This window comes from Lissotriton helveticus, chromosome 3_1 (assembly GCF_964261635.1).
Source record: "Lissotriton helveticus chromosome 3_1, aLisHel1.1, whole genome shotgun sequence".
NCBI lineage: Eukaryota > Metazoa > Chordata > Amphibia > Caudata > Salamandridae > Lissotriton > Lissotriton helveticus.
The window spans coordinates 479,764,666-479,782,221 of record NC_136061.1 but is presented as its reverse complement, the minus strand read 5'-3'; the positions used below and the strand labels follow the sequence as shown (position 1 = coordinate 479,782,221).

The window sequence follows — 17,556 nt, the reverse complement described above, 5'->3', positions numbered from 1 at the left end:
AAATCCTGGTTGCAGAGCGCTGTGAGGTTCCGGGTCGAGGATGTGTCACAGCTGAGTTGATGCGAGGTCCTGAAGAGGAGATATGTTGTGGAGTGGTGGTTCCGGGAAGTTGCAAGGCTGTTATGCGAGGTCCTGCATCATTATGGAGGAGGCCTTCGGTGAGTGGTACTGATGTGGAGTTTGGTGAGGCGATGTGCCAGGCAGCAGATCAGAAGCAGAGTTTCTAGCTGTTGATGCATTGGTTCTGCTGTCACCATAGTTGAGCTGGTAGAGCACCTTCAGGCATATTTATTTATTTATTTATATCATTTCTAAAGCGCGCTGTAACCCTACGGGCATCCTGGCGCTGAAAAATGCATCTGAGGGGCTGAGCAGTAAGGGCAGAAATGAGGGGAGAAGCTTTATGGAGGTGTGACATTAGGAAATAGCCAGGTCTTTATCCTTTTGCGGAAGAGCATCAGTTCGTTGGTTTTCCTAATTGACAGAGGAAGGCTATTCCAGAGGTGGGCTGCCGCTATGCTAAAGGCTCTGCCCCCATGAGTGGCTTTCCTGATCCTGGGTATACTAAGGAGATTGGTGGATGAGGAACGGAGGGTCCGTGTAGGTTCATACCACTTGAATTTGGTCTGAAGGGGTTTAGGACCTAAGCCATGTGCAGCCTTGAAAATGGTACACAGGGATTTAAAATGGATCCTCTGCTGAATGGGCAACCAGTGCAACTCGGCCAGAGCAAGAGTGGTGGAAGATCGACGTCCTCGGGAGAGCACCATCTTTGCAGCTGCCGCCTGGATGCTCTGAAGTCTGGAGATCAGATAAGCAGGAGATTCCAGTAGCAGAGCATTGCAGTAATCCAGGCGGCTAAGGATGATGCTTCTGACCACGGTTGCTCTGGTGTGTGCTGGAAGTAAGGGCAGCAGCTTTCGAAGGCCCCGCATTAAAGCGAAGCAGCTGCTCACCTGTCTGTTGACGTTGGACTCAAGACTCAGTTTGTCATTGAGATTAACCCCCAAGTTCCGTACGGTTGTTACTGGTGCCACTGGCTCACATGAGTCCAGAGGCCAAAAGTCAACGGGCAGGTTTCTAGCTATTCTTCCCACTTTGCATTGCATTATCTCAGTTTTACTGCTGTTAAACTGTAGTGAGTTTCTTTTTAGCCAGGTTGCCATTTTCCTTATGCAGGTGTGGAAGGTCTCAAGAGATTCTGCATGGGCACCATCAAGGGAAATCATCAGCTGCGTGTCATCCGCATAGTTGATCACGCTAATGCCGTGAGCCTTGATGATGGCCATCAGGGGCTGCATATATACGTTAAAAAGGATCGGGCTGATCGCAGACCCCTGAGGGACCCCATGTGGGACCATAGCAAACTCCGACTGATACGGGGGTAGTGCCACTGCCTGCCATCTATCTGACAGGTAAGAGCGGAACCACTCAAAAGCCATACCCTCTACTCCAGCGGTTTTCAACCGAGTCAGCAAGATGTCGTGGCTCACCGTATCGAAAGCGGCGGACAGGTCAAGCAGAATCAAAATTGCTGACTCCCCCCTGTCCGCCCTCATTCTTAGGTCATCCAGGACCATCAGTAATGCTGACTCGGTTCCATACTACTAAGGATCCAGAAATTGATTCATAAAATATGATTTTGTATGAAAATTTCAACCACAAAATATTGTGCTATACAAATATTGATGCAAAAATATAGAAAACTCGAATTTTCACTTTCTTAAAGTTCATCAAAAAATCCCACAATATTAAGAACAAAAACAGCTGCAATATTATTTTGGTAAACCAAATTATATCAAACACCAAAAGACAGAAAACAACAATATTGACAACACAATACAGCAAACAAACATAAGCAAAAGATCGATATCAATGATATTGATCAGTGAAAAATTGCAAAATAAAACCCCAAAAATAATAAAAACTTGTATTCAACAATGTAAAAAAATCAAATACAAAATAATCCATATTTAATTAAACAAACGTAAAAAACTGTGCATTTCTCACATATAAGGTTGTTAGACTTGTCAGCCTTAGGGTGATCATCCCCCAATGCTTTTGCCTCACCCCTCCCTTTTTCACTGATTTTGTTTATGTTGACCATAATACTGTGTGAACTTTACCACTGCTGACCAGTGCTAAATTCCTTTTCTCTCATCCTTTAAACATGATAGAATTGGCTTATATCCCATCGGCATATTTCATTTGCTTGTAATGTCTTAGTAAAGTGGTACTACCTGTAGGCAGGGCCTGTATATTAAATGCTACAAGTGAGCCTGCAGCACTTAGGGGCCGATGCCGATCTCGCTCGGAAAGGCACTGAACGCGATCCGGCCGGAAAAAGTATGAGCTGTATGCTTGTTTTCCGCCCGACTCGTACAGTTGTACGAGCGAGCAAGTACGATGCGAGCAATGCAAAATTCACAACCGAGTCGATTCCGGGTTCGAACCGCTCCGTACGTCTTGTCCGTATGTAAACCGTGGTGTGCAATGGATGCGATTTACGACCGAGCCAGTACGATGCACACTTCGGACAGCCGGTGCAAGCTGAAGTGTCTGGCTCACAAAACGTCCGTTGGACCCCCTGTCACCCGCAGCCCTACGACTCAGACACAGGGGTAGACCAAAGGGTCTTCCCAACACAGGCATATACTGTGCAAATAGCACTGATGCGTACCCACTGTAGGGGGTACCCTTGTGCGAGACATGCCCATTCAGTCAATGGTAGCCCATGTACGCGTCGTACGATCGGCTCCCATTGACTTCTATGGGAGTCCGACCGAACCGAGTCCGGCAGCATACGGCCACATTGTACTCGCTCGGTCGAACTGCAGGACTCCGGGTCGGTCGGAAAAAACACTCCGGATCCGGCTCGGTCGGAGAGCATTCCGACCCAGATCGGAATTGGCCCCTAAGTGTGCTATTCACTTAAGCTACCTCTATAAACATGTCTCAAGCCTGTCATTGCAGCCAGTGTGTGCAGTTTTAAACTGTCATTTCGACCTACCAAAACAAACCTTTTGCCGGCCCAAATTATCCTTTTTAATACATATAAGGCACACCAAGAGCAGGCTATACACAAAGGAGGGGAATATTAGGGGAATATTTAATGACCTAGCATAGCTGTGATCCCTACATGTAATACAAAAAACTTTACACAGACAATGGGTCAGGGTTACTGGAAGCTAACTCGTAAACTGTACAATAATTGGGATACAATCTAGGAATCCATGGTTTTCATAGTGAAAAAAGTGTATTCCCATCAGATACCGATCCTGTTCCGCCCTACATCATTTGGGATCCTTCACCCGAAGGAAGTGGAAACTTGTCCACTGTAGATTAGGTAGATTGTAGCCCAATCCTTGTTGAGGATACTAAGGTATGATGGTTGGAAAATGGTAACAGGTGGTAAATGACTAGCAGTGCAAAGAAAAAGTGACTATGTAATGTAAGTTAATATTGGGTTGTGGGAATGGAAAAAAACTTTTAATGGGATCCTACCCACACCCAAAGAAGTAAAAACAGTGCAAAGTAGTGTAACAAATAACTACTTAGATGTTAAGAGGTCAACATGTTTCTGCAGTGTAATAGGGTCGAATGATCCCCGTCTGCTTCTTCAGGACCTTATTAATAAATGCTACTGCTTATATATTAAACAACGATATATAAATAAAATTCATATCACCCATTGTTTGGGGAATGAACTCTCCACCTCACCCGGCTACAGCTCAGGTATAAATGGATACCTGAGCTGTAGCGGTAGGATCCCATTAAAAGTTTTTTTCCATTCCCACAACCCAATATTAACTTACATTACATAGTCACTTTTTCTTTGCACTGCTAGTCATTTACCACCTTTTACCATTTTCCAACCATCACACCAAGAGCAGGCCCTTGGCAGCCGAGAGTGCAGGGTGCAGTGTATATAAAAGGTGGGCATGTACATTTGCTTTTCACTAATGAAAGGCCTACCTCTCCTAGAGGATAACATTGGAGTTACCGCATTACATTTAGTGAGATGTAACTCCCAAATGGGAACAGGTAACCACTTAGGACACGATTACAAGTTTGGCGGTGTGCGCTCCCAGGTCTGGCCCGCCACTGCCCTTCCAAACCTGTGGCGAGGCTGCCTGCTGGATAGAACGTCTCCTCCTGTCTGTTGGGCTTTTTTTTTAGAGTTCACACAGCAGTGCTTCTAAATATAGGCTCTGCCAAGGGAATACAAAAATAGTTCCTGCACAGCATGGACGTAAATGTCCATGGCGTGCAGAAACTGGTGTAAATGCACACACAGGGGCACATGATGTGCTCTCCTGTGTGCATCCACAGGGCTCCACGCGGGTTTTCATGGAGAGAGAACCGCCATGATTACCTTTTTAGAGAGTAAATTAATATTATGCTTGGTGTGAACGCGGCAGTCTCACCAAGCATATTGATGCCCTACACCACTAGGAAATTGCTATTCCCAGGCAGCTGCTGCGGGCTGTGGTGGTCCCACCACCCAACTCATAATAATCATGACATAGGTATCATGGAACGATAGCTTGAATAATAATTGCACTCTTGAACCCCGTGGCATAATCAGGGCATAAATGTCTGGTGTCTTTGGAATTGTAATGAAAAATCCTCTCCCATGGTAATATCAGATTTTAAATTACAATTTTTGGAAATTGCCATTTTACTGCCTTAGCCATTTAGCCCCTACAGCCTGTCCCTGGGTCACATGACTGGGTGTAGCTGACAGATGGGCTTTGTGTGTTCCTTCTAGACAGCAACACACCATAGAGAGCTTTGGTGTGCATGAATGGGTCATCACTAGCAGGATGGGAGGGTGCAGCAGGGCACAGCCCTGCTTATACTTGATAGGGTGTGTCCTTCCTACCTCAACAAAAGGGCTGCCTACTCCCTGTAGTTAGTCTGGTTCCAGGGCAAGGAAGTCAGGAAGCCGGTGGACTTCAATGGGCTTCTTCCACTTCATAGGAAGGCCCAAATATAAATATTGTATCTCAGACACCAACACTTCAGTACACTTCTGGACCTTTGAATACTCTTCCAAGAAGAAAGACTGCTGTGCTGCTGAAAGGACTGCCACTTGGTTGGACCACTGCTCTGAAGGACTGCTGCCCTGCTGTGCTAACCTGGTGCCTGCTGCTCCCCTGCCTGGATGAGAAGGATTGGACCTGCAACTGTTGAACCCAGTATCCCAGAGTGATTCTAAGGACTATTTGGCTGGCCTCCTAACTAGAGTCCCAGGGACAGGAGGCTCCAACCTTGAACCCAGCGCCTGGACTCTGCTGTCTGTGAGTCCTACCCTACCAGTTGGTGCCACCCCAGTCCTGGACCCTGGGAAGTGGGCCTGAAGTACTCTGCCAGCCCATCTGCAGATCAAGTAGAACTGATTCATCTCCTCTGCTGTGTGTCACAACCCAGAGTGGAACTAACTCATTATCTTTGCTGCAAGGATTCTCTCAGCACAAGGACTCTCTATCAGTCACACAGCCAGCATTGGAAGACTCGCTGTGCGAAGCATCCTCAACGCAAGCCCTAACAGCGCAAATCTCTTGTCGATGGCGACCTAGATGACGATACAGGTTCTCGCATCGCAGCCTCGCAGCTCCTTGGTACCAACATATCTCTTTGACTGCATGACTCATCCTCAACACCGTACTTCGCATTCTAAGCCCTCATTGGTGGGATCCTCTGCCATGACAAAAGCCCTCACATCGCAGCTTTGCAGCTCCTCAGAGTTGATGTGTTACCTTGACTACGTGGCATGTTCCATCAGGGGGAAACAACCATTACAACGCAGTCATTAGAACACGCGACATTTACAACGCAGTCATTACAACGCAACATCCTTTACATCGCATGCCATTACAACGCAGCTATTACAACGCATGTCACAACAATGCATACCATTACAACGCATGCCACTACAACGCATGCCATTACAACGCATTATAAGGTAAGTAATGGGAAATAGTAATTTTTACCCCTACACTATACACTATCCAACACTTACCCTACTGTTGCACTCACTGGAGTGTAATGGAATGTGTTGTAAGTGTAGTTTCTAAACATGTGTTGTGATGGCAAGGATTGTAAAATCATGCATTGGAATGGATGTTGCAATGTAAAAACCGTGTTTTAAAGGCATGTGTTGTAAATGTTTTGTTGTAATGTGTCCTATTCCCTCCCAAAACTCAGCAACCAGGATGTAAGGTACTCTTGTCAGCAGACCTAACTGTACCCCTGTAGCCACCCTGCGCTCCATCACAGCGGGCCCGAAATTGTGGCTTTGTTGCGGACCGGCACAACCAGATATCCACAGTTGGCGCCGTGAGCTTTGGGCACTATTTTTATTTATATCTTTGAACTTTCAAATTTCCAGTTCTACTGAAGGGATTTTTGTAATTTTGGTCTTGTATTATTTTACTAAAGAGTAATCTATTTTTCTGAATCTAGTGTGGGATTCTTTGTGGTGTGTTTTCACTGTTTTACTTCGGGGTGCTTGTAGCTTCACCCTGAAAATCAATCAAATCAATCTAGAGGACACATTAAAAAAGATTGTTCAAGCATAATGTTCATGTAGTTGAGGGAATAAACAAATATGCAGTGTTTCCAGCACTAAACCAATGGAAAATAAAGCGGTTATCAACGTCTATTGTGTTACAATTCCTCAAGACCATCCAAAACTGTTCTGCCTTCTGGTGATTGCTGTCTTCCTCATTAAACTACAAACCTATAGATGGCAGAAAAGAATGTGTAGTGAATATTTTTATTTCTCGTTGTCAGGATTTTTTTCTACTCTACGAAATTGTTTTTTTTGTGTCCAATTTCTCTTTTTAAGACATGCTAAATCATTATATTTGAATTTATAACACTCTTTAAACATGGTATGTATAAAGTAAGTGTGTTATCTCTATGAGCTTGCATTCTCGTTCTTATTCTCTTTAACATATGTTTCAAAATCGGTCTGTATTCTAGCAGTAACACGCGTTTTTGGCTGCAACAGTCATGTATTCCACTGCAGAAATCTGTTAAGTCAAGAAACTGTCAAGGAATGTCAAATATCATCGGTTGCACCTTATAAATTAAAGAAAGAAAGTTCTTTTTGTAAGATATGGATGTACCAAAGACAGAAAAAATGTTGTGGCTGGATATTTGTTCATATTTATGTGTGAGTGGAGTGGTGAGTAATTATATTTCAAATATTGTAATTATTATTTTTTTAAAAAGACAAAGCAAATGTTACGTAGTAATACAAATCAAAAAGCATCATTCTGCTGTATATATTTAGAGAGATCTCTAACATATCCAGACATAAAATGAAATGTGATGTGAGTAAACAACAACACTCAAGGGGGTTTAAAATGAGCATCTATTATCTTAAAGCTTTTAGTTACATATTTATTGAACTGGATTCTCTTTGCATCAGTTATCTCAAAGAAGTTAGGAAGTTTCAACTTGGATGAGGGGGGGAGGGGAGTGCACGAGCCTTAACATAGATAGGTGGATGAATGGGCGGGAGGGCTTTTCTGGATAAGTGGAGCCTTGGTGCTTTAAATATCCAATCACCCACTATGGGAAGAGCAATAGATGGGGAGGATGTCCTGGCCAGGAAAAGCCTTGGGATATTCTGTGTTGCTAATCACCTACTGAAAATAGTACTTCTAGGATGCATTATGAGCAGGGGACTCATCAGCAATGAGTTCTTTGAACTGCAACAGTGTGGGGTCCTAGGCTGCAGCAATGGGGCTCCTCCAGATTCTATGGGCTTCCTCCCAGTGTAGTGCAGAACTCTCCACATCACCCAAATGATGCAGAGCCCTACACCATGGGTCAGAATCAGGGGGATGCTGTGCCCACCAATGCATGGTCAGTTGTCACTTTCCCAGAAGTAGTGCTAGATTTCTGAACCACACCCTCACCTTATGGTTCTTTCTCCTAGGAAGTTCACCCAATGCTGTAGCCTCCCATGATTTAAGAGTTGTGAGCTCTGGGACATGACCAAAGCATCTGATGGTCAGCCAAATGAACAAGGCATCTAGGGCAGGTGAAGTTGGCTGTTCGGAACATGCGATTTGAAAGGGTGTGGGGTAAGCCCTATAAACTATCATATATTGTATTTTCTTAAACATGCGTTTCCACAGATGATGTGGGGGGATTCAAGTGCCCATGGCCATTCTGCATTGGGCAAGGGGTGCCCCAGATCTACCTCCTATTCCTGCAGGAGTTGAGTTAGTGGTACCCAAGTATGTTTCCTAATCCCTCTGTAAAACCACATGATAAGGTGCTGTCCTTCTCCTATGATATGTAGTGAATGTATTGATGCATGAGTTGATGGTTCCATGTCAATCACACCACATAGTAACCTGACGATTTCTTGTAACTGTCCATGTAAAATGCACTGATTTAGTGGAATGTTGTAATCCTGACACAACTGTAAACGATGATACCAGGAGACTCTTCATAGTATTAAAAGGGATTTATTGATAACAGAGACACGAGTATGTGTCTCTACTAAACGGGGCCAGAGAGCAACTGCCTGTCATGGAATCTGGTAGAGCAGATTCCATGACATAGCAAGACTCTCAGAGACGCGTCACCACACATCTCCCCTTTTTCAAACAAAAGACAAATAAACAATATTACAGCAATAGGCAATAATATGCACTTACATTTGAAACAATATTACGGATAATAACGTGCACTTATCTTTATAAAACTACATACTGGCTTTTCCTCTCTTCTAAACAAGAAAAATAAATAAATAAATTAATTAATCACATACAAAATCTTCTAATTTTCTTGGCTTAAATTTTACTCGCAAACTCTTCCTCACATTTACTTCTTCTACAATTTTTCTATCACTTGCATTGAAACGATTGTCAAGAGATTTAAAATTAGCAAAACCAGCACTTGGGTCAATCACTAAGCGAGATATATTTCACCAATTCCCATCAGATAACTTTGCAGCATTCCTTCTTAAATCTACAATTTGTAATGAAGCTTTAAATTTAGAACAACCTTTTCCAACAAGACAAGGGTTTTTGACCCGCACCCAATCACCTAGGACCAAGTTTGTTTTTGCAGTGTCTTTAACAATTCTTTTTGCGCTAGAAACATCTGAATTAAATTTAGCTACATCCCATGCATTGTTAATGTCTACATTTTTGTTTAGACCAGAAGACATCCAAAAAGGACACAATTCAGTTCTGGCTTTTCTCCCTCGCATTAATTCAAAAGGAGTTTTAGTTGTAACACTGTGAGGTGTTGTCCTGTAACTCCAGATCAATTCCTTCAAAGCCAATTCCACATTCATGTTACATTTCAAAGTAGACTGGATACATTCTACCAAAACTCTATTGAATCGTTCTACTTTGCCATTACTTTGTGGACTATATAACGGTGTTTTAATGTGTTTGATGTTACACTTCCTTAAAAATAGTTGCATCTCACTAGAAATAAACTGTACACCATTGTCAGTAAGTATTTCCTTCGGGATACCTTCTCTTGCGAACACATCCTTAAAAAATTTGATGACACTTGTCGTTGTTGGTTCCATTACACCTCTAACCTCAACCCACCTAGAAAGATGGTCAATTAAGACAATAAAGCCGATTGAATCCGTCATGGGGACACCGCTCTGAAAAGGGGCTCTTCAGCAATTTTGGTGGCAGCTTATTATGGTCTGCGCATTTACTGTTCTTTGGATACCAGAAATTTTACACTAATTTTTGGAACTTCTTGGACGAATTGTGTCTTTTAAATATATACCCTTGACGTGGCTAAAATATTATCCGGATATCGAAAGTTTGCCATAGGCTTCTGTACTGTTTGGATCGAACGACTCCATTGACGTTATTTTTCGTCGCTTCAAGTTCTGACCAACACACTTGCCCTGACGAAGCTCCCATGGTTGGGGAGCGAAACGCGTTGGCTGTCCTATAAATGAGAAAATAAAAGAATTTATTTATTGATACTACATGGTCCTGGCTACTTCATCCTTGGTGCTGCCTCTGTTCTGTTTCTTAAGACAATAAAGTACCTCATGTGACTGGGTAAAACATGATATGGCCCTAGGAAATCTACCCCAACTCGCTGCCAAGCTTTTTCTGGACAAATGGTATAACAATCTATTTCCTTTTCTGTTTTTAATACCTTGTCGCTAATCATACATTTTCTACAATCACGTATATACAAATCAACTTCTTGGTACATTTTTGGCCACCAAAAATGGTCTCTCATTCTCCTCTTCGTAGAAGTTGCGCCTAAATGGCCGGAATGTGCTAAGTTAATGATTCGTTCATGAAAACAGGTGGATGGAACAAGCTTATCTCCACTCATTAGCTTATTACATTCCAATGACAATTCATCTGATACTTTCCAAAAACTTTGAAGTTTCTCATCCAAACTCTTTTCTTTCGGCCAGCCTGAGACCACCATTTTTAAAACTTGACTCAGAATAGTATCATTTTGTAACTCTTGAATCCACTCATTTTCATCTTTACAAATGCTAGAGTCACCAATAAAGGCGATAAAACATTCCTCTATTTCTGATTCCCAATCATACTCCTCACAATCACCAATAGGGAGTCTCAAGAGACAATCTGCTCTTGAGTTTGTCCCTCCTGGGATGTATTCAATTGAGAAACTAAACTCTAATAGTCTTGTTGAAAGTCTGGCTATACGTGCAGTAGTGTGTTTTAGTTTTTTTCCTGACAAGATTTCTACTTAAGGACGATGGTCTGTCCTTAAGACAAATGGTCTTCCCCACAAATAGGCTCTAAATTTTTCCACACTCCACACACACGCCAATAATTCCTTTTCGATAACGGAATATTTCCGTTCAGGAGGACGTAAAGTCCTAGAAGCAAAACCTACAGTTGTTTCAAGATTATTGTTAAATTGAGTTAAGACTGCACCTAAACCATATTCCGAAGCGTCAACAGTCACACAAGTCTTTCTTCCCTCTACAAATGGTTGCAATGCAGGGGCTGAGGTGATGTCACTTTTAATTTGTTCGAATGTTTGCTGACAAACCTCGGATCAAACACATTTTTCTCCTTTTTTAAGTAAAACCTTAAAACATTCGGTGATGCTTGCAAAATTACGCATACATTTTGCATAAAATTCGCACAAACCTAAGAAAGACAATATCTAGTCTCTATTCTGAGGTGCAGGAGCATCAACAATACTCTTTACAAGGCTTGGTCTGGGTTTGATCCCTTCCTCAGTAAATACGTGCCCAAGGTATTCAATTTCTTTTGTCTTAAATATGCATTTATCTTTCCTTAAGGTTACACCTCTTTTTTCTAAGGTTCCCAAGACCTCTATTAATGCAACATCATGATCATTTTCAGGGTTGGCAAATATCAAGATATCATTTTGAAAGATTGCTACATGATTATTACCAATAAACATATCTGACATGAGTCTTTGAAATACTGCCGCAGCCGATGCAATGCCAAAGGGCATGCGGCAAAATTGAAAAACTCCATCTTGAGTTACAAATGCTGTCAGATGTCTTTAATTTTCTTCTAACTCAACTTGGTGGTAAGCTGCCCTTAAGTCCAGCTTGCTAAACCACTTAGCAGGTCCCACTTTAGTTATTAAATCCTCTATTCTAGGCAAAGGATAATTGTCTACCCAAATGGCCTCATTTACGCTCCGCATATCAACACACATGCGTAATTCCCCATTCTTTTTCTTCGCCAAATTCCCTATCATCGCCAGTGTAAAAGATGATACCAGGAGACTCTTCATAGTATTAAAAGGGATTTGTTGATAACAGAGACACGAGTACGTGTCTCTACTAAATGGGGCCAGAGAGCAACTGCCTGTCATGGAATCTGATGGATCAGATTCCCTGACATAGCAAGAGTCTCAGAGACGCGTCACCACAACAACTACTAAAACTGTAGCAAATTGGCCTCCCGAAAACAAATTCCCTACCGTGTCAATGGAGTGCTCATGCCACGTTGATAACTGCTCATGTGTAAAGTACCCCAAGGTACCTGGTAGTCCCTGGAGTGGTGTGTCTGGGGAAGTGTGTGTTTTGTGAGCTGGAAGACTCTTGCAAAACACCTCCGAGCTATCCCCACAAGAAGTGTCCAAAAACGGCATAACTTAACGGTGGGATGTGAAAAATGCTATATTATATATAAAAGAAGTGGACCATCTCCTGTACTAGTTTCATGAAGTTTGTTTACTAATTGCCATCTAGCCACCCATTAAAGCTGTGCCGCAAGATAATAGGCTTCAAAATTCGGCATCCTCAAACCCCCGCCCCCCCACAGGTAATTTAATCTTATTTAAAGCCACCCTACATCTCCCATTATCCCAGAGCAAATTACCTAATGCTCTGTTTAAGAGTAATGATAGTAGTTTCCAACAGTTAGACTTTTTCTTGCTAGAACAAAGTGGCAATTATTTTCATATGAGTCCTAGAATTACAATATATCTGTTTTTATGTAATGTGCCTGCATCTTTCCATGTTTGCCTAGAGTAGCTGGAAGTCGCATAAATATCTTAGGATATTAAAGTTGCAGATACTGCCGGAAGCCTGAGATGAACAATTATCCAATTCACATGAACCCATTGTCCCACGGTTTTAATTTCTGCATAAGCAGTTAGCACATATTTGATTTGTATCGAACCATGAGTTTAATCCGTACTTATTGCTGTGCCCACCAATGCATGGTCAGTTGTCACTTTCCCAGAAGTAGTGCTAGATTTGTGAACCACACCCTCACCTTATGGTTCTTTCTCCTAGGAAGTACACCCAATGCTGTAGCTTCCCATGATTTAAGAGTTGTGAGCTCTGGGACATGACCAAAGCATCTGATGGTCAGCCAAATGAACAAGGCATCTAGGGCAGGTAAAGTTGGCTGTTCGGAATATGCGATTTGAAAGGGTGTGGGATAAGCCCTATAAACTATCATATATTGTATTTTCTTAAGCATGCGTTTCCACAATGATGTGGGGGGGGTATTCAAGTGCCCATGGCCATTCTGCATTGGGCAAGGGGTGCCCCAGATCTACCTCCTATTCCTGCAGGAGTTGAGTTAGTGGTACCCAAGTATGTTCCCTAATCCCTCCGTAAAACCACATGATAAGGTGCTGTCCTTCTCCTATGATATGTAGTGAATGTATTGATGCATGAGTTGATGGTTCCATGTCAATCACACCACATAGTAACCTGACGATTTCTTGTAACTGTCCATGTAAAATGCACTGATTTGGTGGAATGTTGTAATCCTGACACAACTACTCAAACTGTAGCAAATTGGCCTCCCGAAAACAAATTCCCTACCGTGTCAATGGAGTGCTCATGCCACGTTGATAACTGGTGTGTCTGGGGAAGTGTGTGTTTTGTGAGCTGGAAGACTCTTGTAAAACACCTCCGAGCTATCCCCACAAGAAGTGTCCATGAACGGCATAACTTAACGGTGGGATGTGAAAAATGCTATATTATATTTAAAAGAAGTGGACCATCTCCTGTACTAGTTTCATGAAGTTTGTTTACTAATTACCATATTGCCACCCATAAAAGCTGTGCCGCAAGATAATAGGCTTCCAAATTCGGCACCCTCAAACCCCCGCCCCCCACAGGTAATTTAATCTTATTTAAAACCACCCTACATCTTCCATTATCCCAGAGCAAATCCCCTAATGCTCTGTCTAAGAGTAATGATAGTAGTTTCCAATAGTTAGACTTTTTCTTGCTAGAACAAAGTGGCAATTATTTTCATATGAGTCCTAGAATTACAATATATCTGTTTTTATGTAATGTGCCTGCATCTTTCCATGTTTGCCTAGAGTAGCTGGAAGTCGCATAAATATCTTAGGATATCAAAGTTGCAGATACTGCCAGAAGCCTGAGATGAACAATTATCCAATTCACATGAACCCACTGTCCCACGGTTTTAATTTCTGCATAAGCAGTTAGCACATATTTGATTTGTATCGAACCATGAGTTTAATCCGTACTTATTTTGTAAAAGAATAAGTGCTGGGGCACACATTTTTCTCAGTAGCGTCTTTGCACCACTGCTGATTGTCGGGTCCTTTTTATTTAACTCTTTCAGCCACTTTGTTCACTCCTGATTTAACCCTTTGCCCCTTTTTCCATCTTTCTCATCCTCCTCCTTTCCTTCTATGCTGCATTTCTCTCTTTTGTTCTCAGTCAAAGCCTAATGATTAAAAATTAGTACCGGTTCCCATAAAATGTGTGCCAATGGGCCTCCTACAACCACGCCTCATAGTTAAGCACTGATTTTAGCATGCCATCCTGAAACTTCGATCCTGTCATGATATTAAAGCGCGTTCCTGATGAACAGTAACTGTCACTAATCTGTTCTTTTGACTTCTTAGAAAGTAATGCATTTTTTTTCTTTGGATGTTCACGGTTTCTATATCTGTGTATGTTCCACACTCAGGTAGATGAAGAGGTCATTCATGTGAATGGCCTTTTGTTTAGGGGTGTTTGTGAAGTTGCATAGCCTCATGCCTCATGGCATTGTGGGAAAAAAAGCTTTGAACTAAAGCCTTTAGGCATTGACCACAGCACTTTGTAGTTTAAACCAAAATGATGGAGCGCTTAGGGAAAACTGGGGAGAGAAGGTCAACGGTGCTTCTACACTGTCATCCACCATGAACTCTGCTGTGAGTTTCCCACTTGCCTTAACGCTTCTTGACCCATACAAAACCCACCCAATATGCGCATAGAGTTCTCTGACTGGCCTGACCGAATGTTGTGCTTCCGACAGCATTGGCACGCCTTCCCAATGACACCATGCCATACTCTCCATGACAACCTCTCTAACATCCTGGACCCTGCATTGTCCTGTCTATCCTCCATTGTGCCTTCAATAATTCCAGGGGAGGGTGCAGTCTTCTTCTTGCTAGTCTTCTCCAGGACATAAATCTCAACTCATCCACATTTGGCAGTTGCCACATGCCATTTCTTTATCTCACAACAGCTCATATGGAAACTTTAAACAGTTTAATGTTTCACATGCTGGTGGCAGCCTTGCTGTCATGTAACTGCCACCATAAGTAAAAATTAAACTTTGAGCATGAAAACTACAGAAGGAGCCCTTAGACCTATGAAGGACAGGGTACATAATAATTAGGAGGTATTAGTTTATACATTTTATGTATCCTTTAGCAAACCATTCAAAAACAATTAGTGAATGTCAAATAAATCGAATCAAACAGGCAAATACATTTAAAGACTGTGAGACCTAGATACTGTGGTGAAACAATGCTTTATATACAATATGATCTACAACAAGAAAAAATGTTGCTCTGTGAAATAAAGTGATCACACAGTGCAAGTTGGTGGAGTGATATAAGACAATAACATGATTATAAATAAGGCAATAGACAATAAAATAGTTGATTGTACGGCTGATATATTGAATAGCTGATCGTGGTAATGAATAAATAAGTTGTTATAAATCAACAGCTCCTGTTTGACCAACTTCCAAAATAAAGCTGTCTTTATGCCCAATACTGTCGACCCATAGAAGAATGTTAGAGGCTACTCATCACAACGAAAAACACTTTTGCCAGCTTTTAAGTAGATCCTAAAAAATTTTTAAATGCGCACCACTTTACTTTCCCTCTTCTTCACGATCCCGTCAATTTTTATTATACAAATTCTGATGGTTGCCCCTTCTTCTAGTTGTTGCAGGGACACTTTTCTGCAATTTATTACGGCAATTATAACCTTTCAGGAGACCTCCACTCACTTTATAAAAATAACAGTTTTCATGTGGTTAAGATTTACAAAATAGAGAAAGACATAAAAAACTACAAAGAGATAAGGTATGTCAGTATCTTTCAGATGATTTTCACACACATCCCCTCTGTAATGAACAACAGAGAAATTGGGGTAGCTATAAAAGCAAGAAGTCAGTTACATTTTCAGAATCATTTGGCAACTCAACACAAGATCCACTAGAAAGATGTAGCTCCTCTAATGCAAACAGTAGCACAATTTTTTTAGAACATCCATCACAGAGTAGCAGAGGCCGGGGTCGAGGACAAGGCTGGGGCCATCAATATTGCAAGTTACCAGGAGAGCAAAGGACAAGATGAAAATATTGCCGATGGATATCTCCACAATAGATTCTGACATGGTCAGCATGCCTTTGAATGAGAATAAAACCCCTTCAATAATACCTGGGTTTTTGTTGTTCTTCCTTTGATTTATTTATATAGTTCCTGTCTATTTTTCTAGCCCAAATAATTACAAAAAGGGGGTGGTGATGGACAGAGTATCTGAGTTAATCAGAACACTCCTACCCAGTCAACAGATCAGGGCTTGATCCATCACCGTTTTTTAGCTCACTGCACCATCCCAGTTCAGAACCTGGCTATATGCAAATTAGTCTGTCCCTGGCCCAGTGCATCATGGGAACAGGGCAGACCAAACTACCAAGCCAATTCTTCACTGGAAAGGAAACAAGCTTCCGGGGACCGGTTTCTGGCATTACAGCCGTCTTCGGCCCGGCTTGCTTGAATCCTGATGGTGCAATGAGCAAGGGACTCATGTCTGAGCATACCCTTCCACACTCATGGTGGCCAAAATAATTACAAAAAGGGGGTGGTGATGGACAGAGTATCTGAGTTAATCAGAACACTCCTACCCAGTCAACAGATCAGGGCTTGATCCATCACCGTTTTTTAGCTCACTGCACCATCCCAGTTCAGAACGTGGCTATATGCAAATTAGTCTGTCCCTGGCCCAGTGCATCATGGGAACAGGGCAGACCAAACTACCAAGCCAATTCTTCACTGGAAAGGAAACAAGCTTCCGGGGACCGGTTTCTGGCATTACAGCCGTCTTCGGCCCGGCTTGCTTGAATCCTGATGGTGCAATGAGCAAGGGACTCATGTCTGAGCATACCCTTCCACACTCATGGTGGCCAAAATAATTACAAAAAGGGGGTGGTGATGGACAGAGTATCTGAGTTAATCAGAACACTCCTACCCAGTCAACAGATCAGGGCTTGATCCATCACCGTTTTTTAGCTCACTGCACCATCCCAGTTCAGAACCTGGCTATATGCAAATTAGTCTGTCCCTGGCCCAGTGCATCATGGGAACAGGGCAGACCAAACTACCCAGCCAATTCTTCACTGGAAAGGAAACAAGCTTCCGGGGACCGGTTTCTGGCATTACAGCCGTCTTCGGCCCGGCTTGCTTGAATCCTGATGGTGCAATGAGCAAGGGACTCATGTCTGAGCATACCCTTCCACACTCATGGTGGCCAAAATAATTACAAAAAGGGGGTGGTGATGGACAGAGTATCTGAGTTAATCAGAACACTCCTACCCAGTCAACAGATCAGGGCTTGATCCATCACCGTTTTTTAGCTCACTGCACCATCCCAGTTCAGAACCTGGCTATATGCAAATTAGTCTGTCCCTGGCCCAGTGCATCATGGGAACAGGGCAGACCAAACTACCAAGCCAATTCTTCCCTGGAAAGGAAACAAGCTTCCGGGGACCGGTTTCTGGCATTACAGCCGTCTTCGGC

The 17,556-nt window shown here is 42.5% G+C and overlaps 1 long non-coding RNA gene across 1 annotated transcript in view; it reads right to left on the bottom strand.

Moving 5' to 3' along the window:
• Positions 1-8,902: 8,902 nt before the first annotated feature.
• Positions 8,903-17,556, bottom strand: part of LOC144822622 (uncharacterized) — a 755,115-nt gene continuing 746,461 nt past the window's right edge. Inside the window, exon 8 of the long non-coding RNA XR_013608651.1 lies at positions 8,903-9,951. This is a non-coding gene — a long non-coding RNA (uncharacterized LOC144822622). The remainder of the gene's footprint in view (positions 9,952-17,556) is intronic.